This window comes from Lagopus leucura, unplaced genomic scaffold, assembly GCF_019238085.1.
Source record: "Lagopus leucura isolate 7727_CA_CO unplaced genomic scaffold, USGS_WTPT01 Super-Scaffold_100266, whole genome shotgun sequence".
NCBI classification, from domain to species: domain Eukaryota; kingdom Metazoa; phylum Chordata; class Aves; order Galliformes; family Phasianidae; genus Lagopus; species Lagopus leucura.
The window spans coordinates 151,728-159,737 of NW_024962336.1; the positions used below are offsets into that span (position 1 = coordinate 151,728).

Sequence of the window (8,010 nt, forward strand, 5' to 3'; positions counted from 1 at the left end):
AGAACAAAGAAATCAGGGAAACCTAATTATTGACATTCTGATATAATACTACTTGATCCAGGAAAGGAGAGGAGATTGACTTCAAATATTTACTGGGGAGAAAAAAATCTCAAATCATGAGAATGATGGACTTTGCACTGGGGAAGAGAGCAAAATATCTTAAGTTCAGAGCCCATGTGTATTAATGCATACTGTGCTAATGTAAGTTGTGAGATCTGCAGGTCTGGAGAGAGTGACCCACTGAGTCAGAACACAGATACCTCAAAGGTAGAGCTGTACCCATTTCCTATCTTTGTTTCAACTGGGATGGAATTGTTTTCGTCAGAATATCTGGTGTATTGGTATGTTTTGGCTCCAGAAGAAAAACAACGTTGATAACACACCGATATTTATAGTTGCTGTAAAGCAGCATTGTACAGAAGCCAAGGCCACTCTCATCCAAGTGCTCAAGCAGCTGAGAGGGAATAGAGTTAGGAGAGCTGAGTGAAACTGGCCGAAGGGATATTCCATATCGTGTGGCATGTGGAAGGACTTTTGAAGTGGGGAGTTCATTGGCTCTTCTGCTGCTTGAGGGGCTGGCTGGGTATAGATCAGGGGGTGGTGAGCAATTGCTTTGTGCATCACTTGTTGTATTCATTCATATGTATATATGAATTGATAATTGTTATCCTTTTACAATTCTCTAAGTAAACAGGTCTATCTCAACCCATGAGTCCCACTTCTTTTTTTTTTTTCCTCCTGATTCTCTCACCCAACCCCCTGGGAGGTGAAGGGAGTGAGCCAGAAACCATGTGGTGCTGAGCCACCTGCCGGGTTAAACCACAGCACTTGCCCAGCAGTATTTTTCAAACTGAAGTGACTGATCTTTGCGTGAACAGGTAGCTCTGATTTCTTAACCATCTGACTTGTGATGTCTCTTGCCAGTGAAGAGGCTCTCTGCAGGTGTGGCTGGCAGGGAGGCATAGTGCCTTCCTGTTTCACCGGGCTCACTAACCATCTGTTACATGACCAGCATGTCATGTCATTCCCAGCCGTGCATGTCTTCAGCTGCTGACTCAGAAGGCAAAGCCCTTCTCAGGCTGCATAGCCCCAGTACCAGGGACCTCATCTTCCCATCCCCCAGATAGAATCATTGAATGGCCTGGGTTGAAAAGGACCATAAAGATAATCTGGTTTCCATTTCCAGCCCCCTGCTACACGCAGGGTCGCCAACCACCAGACTAGGCTGCCCAGGGCCATGTCCAGCCTGGCCTTGAGTGCATCCAGGAATGGGGTGTCCACAGCCTCCTTGGGCAACCTGTTTCAGTGCTTCACCACCCTCTGAGTGAAAAACTTCCTTGTAATGTCTAACCCTAGACCTCCCCTGTCTTAATTTAAAACCATTTCCCCTTGTCCTATTGCTATCCACCCTTGTAAAAGATAGGATCTGAGAGATCTGCTCTCCCTGCAGTTGTTGTGAATAGGTTTGTGTTTTCTGAGCTGAGAGGAAAGCCATATACGCAGCAATTTGCCTTTTAAGGTTTTGCTTCACTGCACACCATGCCTCACTGACTCGCACAGCTCCTTTCAGGCACTTCCTCAATTTTAATGTGGTGCTGTTTCCATAATATGTAATAAACACCACTGAGGCTGATAGTTCAGTTTTGAACAGGGTGAATGTAGTGAGATCCCTGATGCTGAAAGAATAACAAGGCTGAAAAGTCCTCTGCGCTTCAATATGCACTACTGCTTGCTGCACTGTGCCATAATGAAAGCTGAATGCCTGCCTTCCTCCTCACTTCTCACACAGTAACACTTTATCTGAGGGGAAAACCGACTGTCTGTAGTTACTGCAGAAACCACTCACAGCTGAGACAGGGTAAGTGAAGGGAATAGAAATGAGAGAGAGGTGTGCATGGTTGTCATATGATCTCTGCAGCATCCCCGCACTGTTGCAAATTCAGCCATACGTTTCTGGGTTTATGCTGAGTTTGTGGACTTGGACTGTCTGACTGGCACCTTCTCTTGGCATGTTAGTTCTGTCTGCCCCTCCCTTCTACAGAGCTGAGTGTGGATGGAGGTATGGAAATGCTCTGCATAGGCAGTGAAGCGACCACATCTGATAAGGAAGTCCTGAGCTCTAGGAACTGCTGTACATGGGAGGATTTAAATGGTAAGTGAGAATTTTCCCCTTTTATTAACTCTGTTTTTCTGAAAGAAGTCGGCAGAGACAGGTGTGGAAATAATTCCTTCTGGAGAGGAGTGTTCTCGACTGATTTGTCAGCTAATGATTCTGTTCTTCTGGGGTACAAGCACGTGTTGCTTGGCAAAATACATAATTAAAGGTCAGGATGTTTTGAGAAGTAATTAACTCAAGCCCTAGGATTTGTTAGCTGACAATAAAAAAAAGCCATTTCTATAATGTACTTTAATGTCACTGAAGGCAAGTATGGATTCACGTTTCTGAAATCCTTTTGCATGTTTTTCTGCAGGTGGTGTTGACTGATTTTATTTTTTTCTTCAAGAGCAGTAAAACGATGTTCATTCAGGGCTTAATGAGCCATCACTACAGATTAACACGCTGGGAGCATCTTCATCCTGCCATCTCTGCTGCTCCATGGGGAAAGCAGGCTGACGTGGTTATTAAATCTGGCAGCTGTGTTGTGTGCACATGGGAAACAAGCAGAGTACAGCATATAGAACATGAGTAGCTTTCAGAAAGAAGCCTTCCATTCACTGCTACAAGGCTTGAAAGGCAGACTAAAAAGCTTTCTCCTTTTGGAATCACCAGTTGCTGGGACAGTGTGCAAATACTACAAATGCAGTAGCAAACGTAAGTATTCCTTGCCTGTTGCAGTGCTTTCAGATTGCTAATGGGGGATTTCTACCTTGGTGTGCTGCTTGAAAAAGCAGAGGGTTGAAAGCTGAAGCCATCCTGAGAGTGAATGGTTCTCTGCAGTTTTGTTTTGGCCTTCGGTGGAGGAGCTGCTGAGAGGAAGGGATGTGTGTAAGTTGTCCAAAACAAATAGTTTGCAGTTGTGTTTGTTGATTTTTGGGGTGATGGCCACTTTGTGAAGGGAGAAGCCAAGCAAATGCAGGGGGTGCTAAATGGTTTTCTTCTTATGTTATATGCAGTAAGAAAGGTGTTGTACATAACTAATAGAAAAGCTAAAATTGGATTGTCTGCACAAAATATTGAGTATGCAGTTTTAGAGGAATGTAATACTGTGTCTAGATGCCTCAATTTATACAAAAACAAAGGCACAATGTATGGTGCACTGGGAGAGAGCCTTGAGCCAAATGTGAAATTGACAACTGTCTGTATGAAGTTCCAAAGTTCACCTAGCCCAGTATCCTATGTCTGACAGCAGCCTACAGCAAATGCTCGTCAAACAGGACAAAGTTCCTATGACATTACTGGAAATATAGTAAATGGATTGATGACTTGTTCTTAAATCTTCCACATAGATACATACATCTGCAAATTGAAGATATCTCTCTCATTTTTTTTCAGTTGCAAATTTACATTCCTGCTAATCTGTACATGAACTGTGAAAACATGAGGGCTACCCCAAAAGTGATGGCCAGGTAATGGCTGTTTTCAGTGAGGACCTCGCATGGATCAGCTGCAATAAGGGATCCTGGAGAGAGGTAAACAGAACCAACCCCCAGAACTGCAGCGCTTGGTCAGCACGGCAGCCCCCAGATCCCCTCCCACCCCGTCCCAGTTATGCAGGAGTCGTGCTTGTGCTGCTGTGGTGTGAGTGGAGCTGGGAGTGATGGCAGCCAGTGCCCTGCCTGTATAAAAGCAGCTCCCCTTATGGAGCACAGCAACACAGGAGCATCATGAGCAGGCTGTGCAAACAGGGCATGCTTGGCAGCACAGGCAGTTCTCATGGGGCAGGGAGGGCGAGCAGGGAGGATCCACTCCTCTTTTCCCCTCTTCTTCTCCCCTCCCCTCCTCTCTACTCCTTTGAGAGCTCTATGGTGCTGCTGCCTCTTAAAATTACCACGGTGGGCACCTGTCACAGCAGCCGGGCTGAGACAGCAACCCAGACCAAGGGGACACAACCTCTCTGGTCTCGTGTGGGCACCTGAGTGGACATCCTGAGGGGGGAAGGGCAGTCCAGACCATTGGCAGTGGGGAGCTTTGGTATCTGGAGTTCCCTCTGAGGCCTGAGAGAGCAGAAGGCTGTCATGGGTGCAGCTATGTGCATGTATGCTGAGGGAGCTTGACAGGTGGTTGCTGAACTGCTCTCTGTCATCTTTCACAGGTCTTGGAGAACAGAAGAGGTGTCTGAAGAGTGGAGAATAGCCAGTGTCACTGCAGAAAGGGAAAGAAGGAGGGTCCGGGAGACTACAGGCCAGTCAGTCTCCCCTCTGTCCCTGGGAAAGTGACAGAACAGCTTGTTCTGGATGCACCTCTGAGCAATTGGAAGACAAGTTATCAGGTGTAGTCAGCGTGGATTCTCCGAGGGGAAATCATGTTCAACCAACCTCGTAGCCTTCTATGATGGATGGATAGATGAGGGGAGAGCTGTGGATGTTGTCTGTGTTGACTTCAGCAAGGCTTCTGATGCTGTCTCCCATGTCATCTTGATAACGAAGCTGAGAAAGTGTGGGATAGATGAGTGGACAGTGAGATGTGTTGAGAATTGGTTGAGCTGAAAGGGCGGTGATCAGTGATGCAGAGTCCAGTTGCAGACCTGTGACTAGCAGTGCTCCCCCGGGGGTCAGTGATGGATCTGGTCTTGTTCAGGGTCTCCATGAATTACCTTGATGAGGAGATAGTGTCCGCTCTCAGCAGGTATGCTGATGCTACAAAGCTGGGAGGAGTGACTGACATCTGATGGCTGTGCTGCCATTCAGCAAGAGCTGGACAGGCTGGAGAGCTGGGCAGTAAGAAACCAGGTGAGGTTTAACAAAAGCAGGTGTAGAGTCCTGCATCTGGGAGGAAATAACTGCAAGTATCACTATAGGTGGTTGCATGACCTTCTGGAGAGGAGCTCTGTGAAGGACCTGGGGGTCCTGGTGGACAAAAGTTTGGCCATGAGCCCTTGTGTATGCCCTTGTGGCCAAGAGTGCCAATGGAATCCTGGGGTGCATTAAAAGGAGCATGGCCAGCAGGGCAAGAGAGATCTTCCCCCTCTCCTCTGCCCTGGTGAGGCCATACCTGGAGTCCTGCATCCAGTTCTGGGCTCCCCAGTACAAAAAAGACAGGGATCTCCTGGAAAGAGCCCAGCAGAGGAGCGCACAGATGATAAAAGTGCCTGGAGCACTTTTTTTTTCCCTATAAGGGAGGTTGGGTGACCCGGGTCTGTTCAGCCTTGAGAAAAGAAGACTGAGAGAGGATCTGATTAATGTTTATAAATATCTTAAGTGTGGGAGACAAAGGGACATGGCCAACCTCTTTTCAGTGGTCCGTGGAAACAGGACAAGGGGAAATGGCTGTTAACTGGAGCGTGGGAAGTTCTGTGTCAGTATGTGAAAGATGGAGGGTGATGGAGCACTGGAATGGGCTAAGGTGAGAGGCGGTGGAGTCTCCTCTGGAGGTGTAGCTGTGCAGCCTGCTGTAGGAAGCCTGCTTTGTCAGGGGGTTTGGAAGCAATCTCTAGAGCTCCCTTCCAACCCCTCCAGTTCTGTGATTCTGTGATTATAGACATCAGGTGAGACAGTGATGGGTGAATTATGGAAGGTGTGAGGCTTCTTTCCCAGGTATGTTTGAAGTTTCTGAGACCAAATTGAGATCATTTTGGATTTTGCAATAGAACCTATGTATCCATTATTTTGCATCGTGTTTCTGTATGCCTCTATTAATAAAGTCCTCATGAGTTTGAACAATCTTCAGCAGACTCCTACACTCGTAATCAATCACTGTCAGCCTGAAGAAAATCTTTCTGTACTAATTCTGACATAGGGCTGTTTCACAGTATCCACTTCCTGCTGTATTATTGCTGAAGCTTAGAAGACTTTTCTGCATTGCAGTCCACTTCAGTCAATTTATGTAATTAAAATTAGTAAATTGGTTGAGAACTGGCGTGTTGTGGATACACATCAGTGGCACACACCACCACTTGCTGAGGGAGTGCAGAAATCGCCTCTACTTGGATGTGTAAGATTGAGATGTGCTGGACCATGTAACGTTTGTCTTGACCAATGTGACTCTGAATGCTAAGCAGAGGACCACGTAGCAGTGCAGACAATGTTGGTGTGGTGATGTTTTGATAGGGCTGTACGCTGGCTGGGACCTGCTGGACTCGGTGTTTCCTCCATATTGCCTTTATGTGTGCAGTGATAGTTATGGACCTGCTAGATTGTCAAACAAGTGGGATTTTTATTTGAAAACTTGGGCCTAATTTTCATTATAGATTATTTGCTCATTCTATGTGTTGTGCAGCTTTATTTTATTTTATTTTATTTTATTTTTTTGCAAATTAGCCTTGAAATGAAGTAATTTACCTCAGTATGCTCTCAGGTCAGTGCACGAGTGACATTAAAGGCACAGTGTCTGTGTTCTGAGTACATGCAGTATGCCGAATATATCCTTACAGCACCTTTTGTCCTAGGAATCGTTCAGATCATCTCAGAGAGGAATGCCCTTAAAGCAGTGGTGTTGAGAGAGTATATTGGTTTTGTACAGGTTGTTTACAATTTCGTGGTCTGCCAAAGAAGTCCCAGGAAGTTTTCATTTTTGACATGCAGCTCAGTGCCCTGCTGTGCTCATGAAATGCAACTGATGAGTTACTGCTGTGGTGATGCATAGAGATACTTTATTCAATGCTATGATTACTTTACAAAGTCCTTTAGACTTGTCTGATAAATAACAGCAATCAATGAGATTTTTTATTACATTGTTTGCAGGTGCTGGAATAGTATCTTATATATATATGGTAATACAATATATACAATAAGTTGCATGAACGTTAACAGCCATACGTGACAGAAATAACATCTGTACAAATTGCTTACAGTTGCCTTGCGTAGTTAAACCTTAAGATAACTTTATTGCTGGAGAGAAAAAAAGCAGGCAGAATACTGCTTAATTTATCCTAGTTATTGTGCTTTGGTCAGTATGGCTGGAACTGGATCCGTTTAGGGTGAAGTTAAACTAGGAGACAAACTCTCAGGGTCTCATCAGAGCATGAATGAGTTTACTTTGGAGTAAAACAATAGTAATAAACGTTGCATTTTTAGTTTCTGACTCTAATGAACTGAAAAACAAACAAAAAACCTAACAGCAGCAGCAAGACATCTGTACAATTGAAAATAGACATCGTTCAGAAGACATTGCTGGAGCTCTGAAATGAATCATCAGTGCAATAATCATTAGGATGTTATTCTTTCTTATGAATATCAAAGATAGAACTGTCTGCCAGGTCTTGGGAACTATCAGGTGAAAGTGACCTCCAGTCTCAGTCTGTAATCATCTTATCAGGAATAATAACTAAGCAGTTTGTCACTTACTTTCTATTTTTCATTTAGCTGTAAGAACAAAAAAACTGCAACTCTGATGTGACTTTTGACTCTGGGTGTTGGAAAAACTAGCAAATTATTCCTACCAAAGATGCAGAGTCTTTGCAGCCGGAAGCTCTGAGTTGTCTTCAGACAGACTCTTTAAACTCTATTGATTCCAATGGGAAATCTCACTGCAAACTAAAGAAGCCTGATTGCATCACTCTCGTTACTTGTTGAGTCTTGCAAGCCAGACAGTTCACAGGAAAGGGAGAAAGAAGAGATGTAAAAGGATTTTATCGTGTTTCTAAATCGCTCTTAGGTATGCCTAAGGCAATACATCCTATCTTTAGCAACTGACTTCATCATTCCCTGAAGATTCATCTGAAGATGTTCTTGTGTTGCACAACAGATAATAGCACCATGCTTTTGAAATGCCTGTTCTTCTTGCCCATAATTTAAGCGGCCTTAGGAGGAGCACAAATGTCTTGTGACGTTCTGTTTACTGAAAACCTCCTTAAAGGTGAGTGATCCAGCTACTCTATTTTCAGGGCACAAACAGCTTGAGCAGAGGACTGG

The 8,010-nt window shown here is 44.8% G+C and overlaps 1 long non-coding RNA gene across 2 annotated transcripts; it reads left to right on the top strand.

Moving 5' to 3' along the window:
* The first annotated feature begins 1,265 nt into the window (after window positions 1–1,265).
* LOC122190548 lies at window positions 1,266–5,108 on the top strand. Of its 2 annotated transcripts, XR_006182170.1 has the most exons (5): window positions 1,266–1,858; window positions 2,042–2,152; window positions 2,472–2,812; window positions 3,494–3,630; window positions 4,254–5,108. It is a non-coding gene; the product is annotated as an uncharacterized LOC122190548 (long non-coding RNA). The 2 variants fall into 2 exon arrangements; XR_006182169.1 differs by having other exon boundaries at window positions 1,266–2,152.
* The last annotated feature ends 2,902 nt before the right edge of the window (window positions 5,109–8,010 follow it).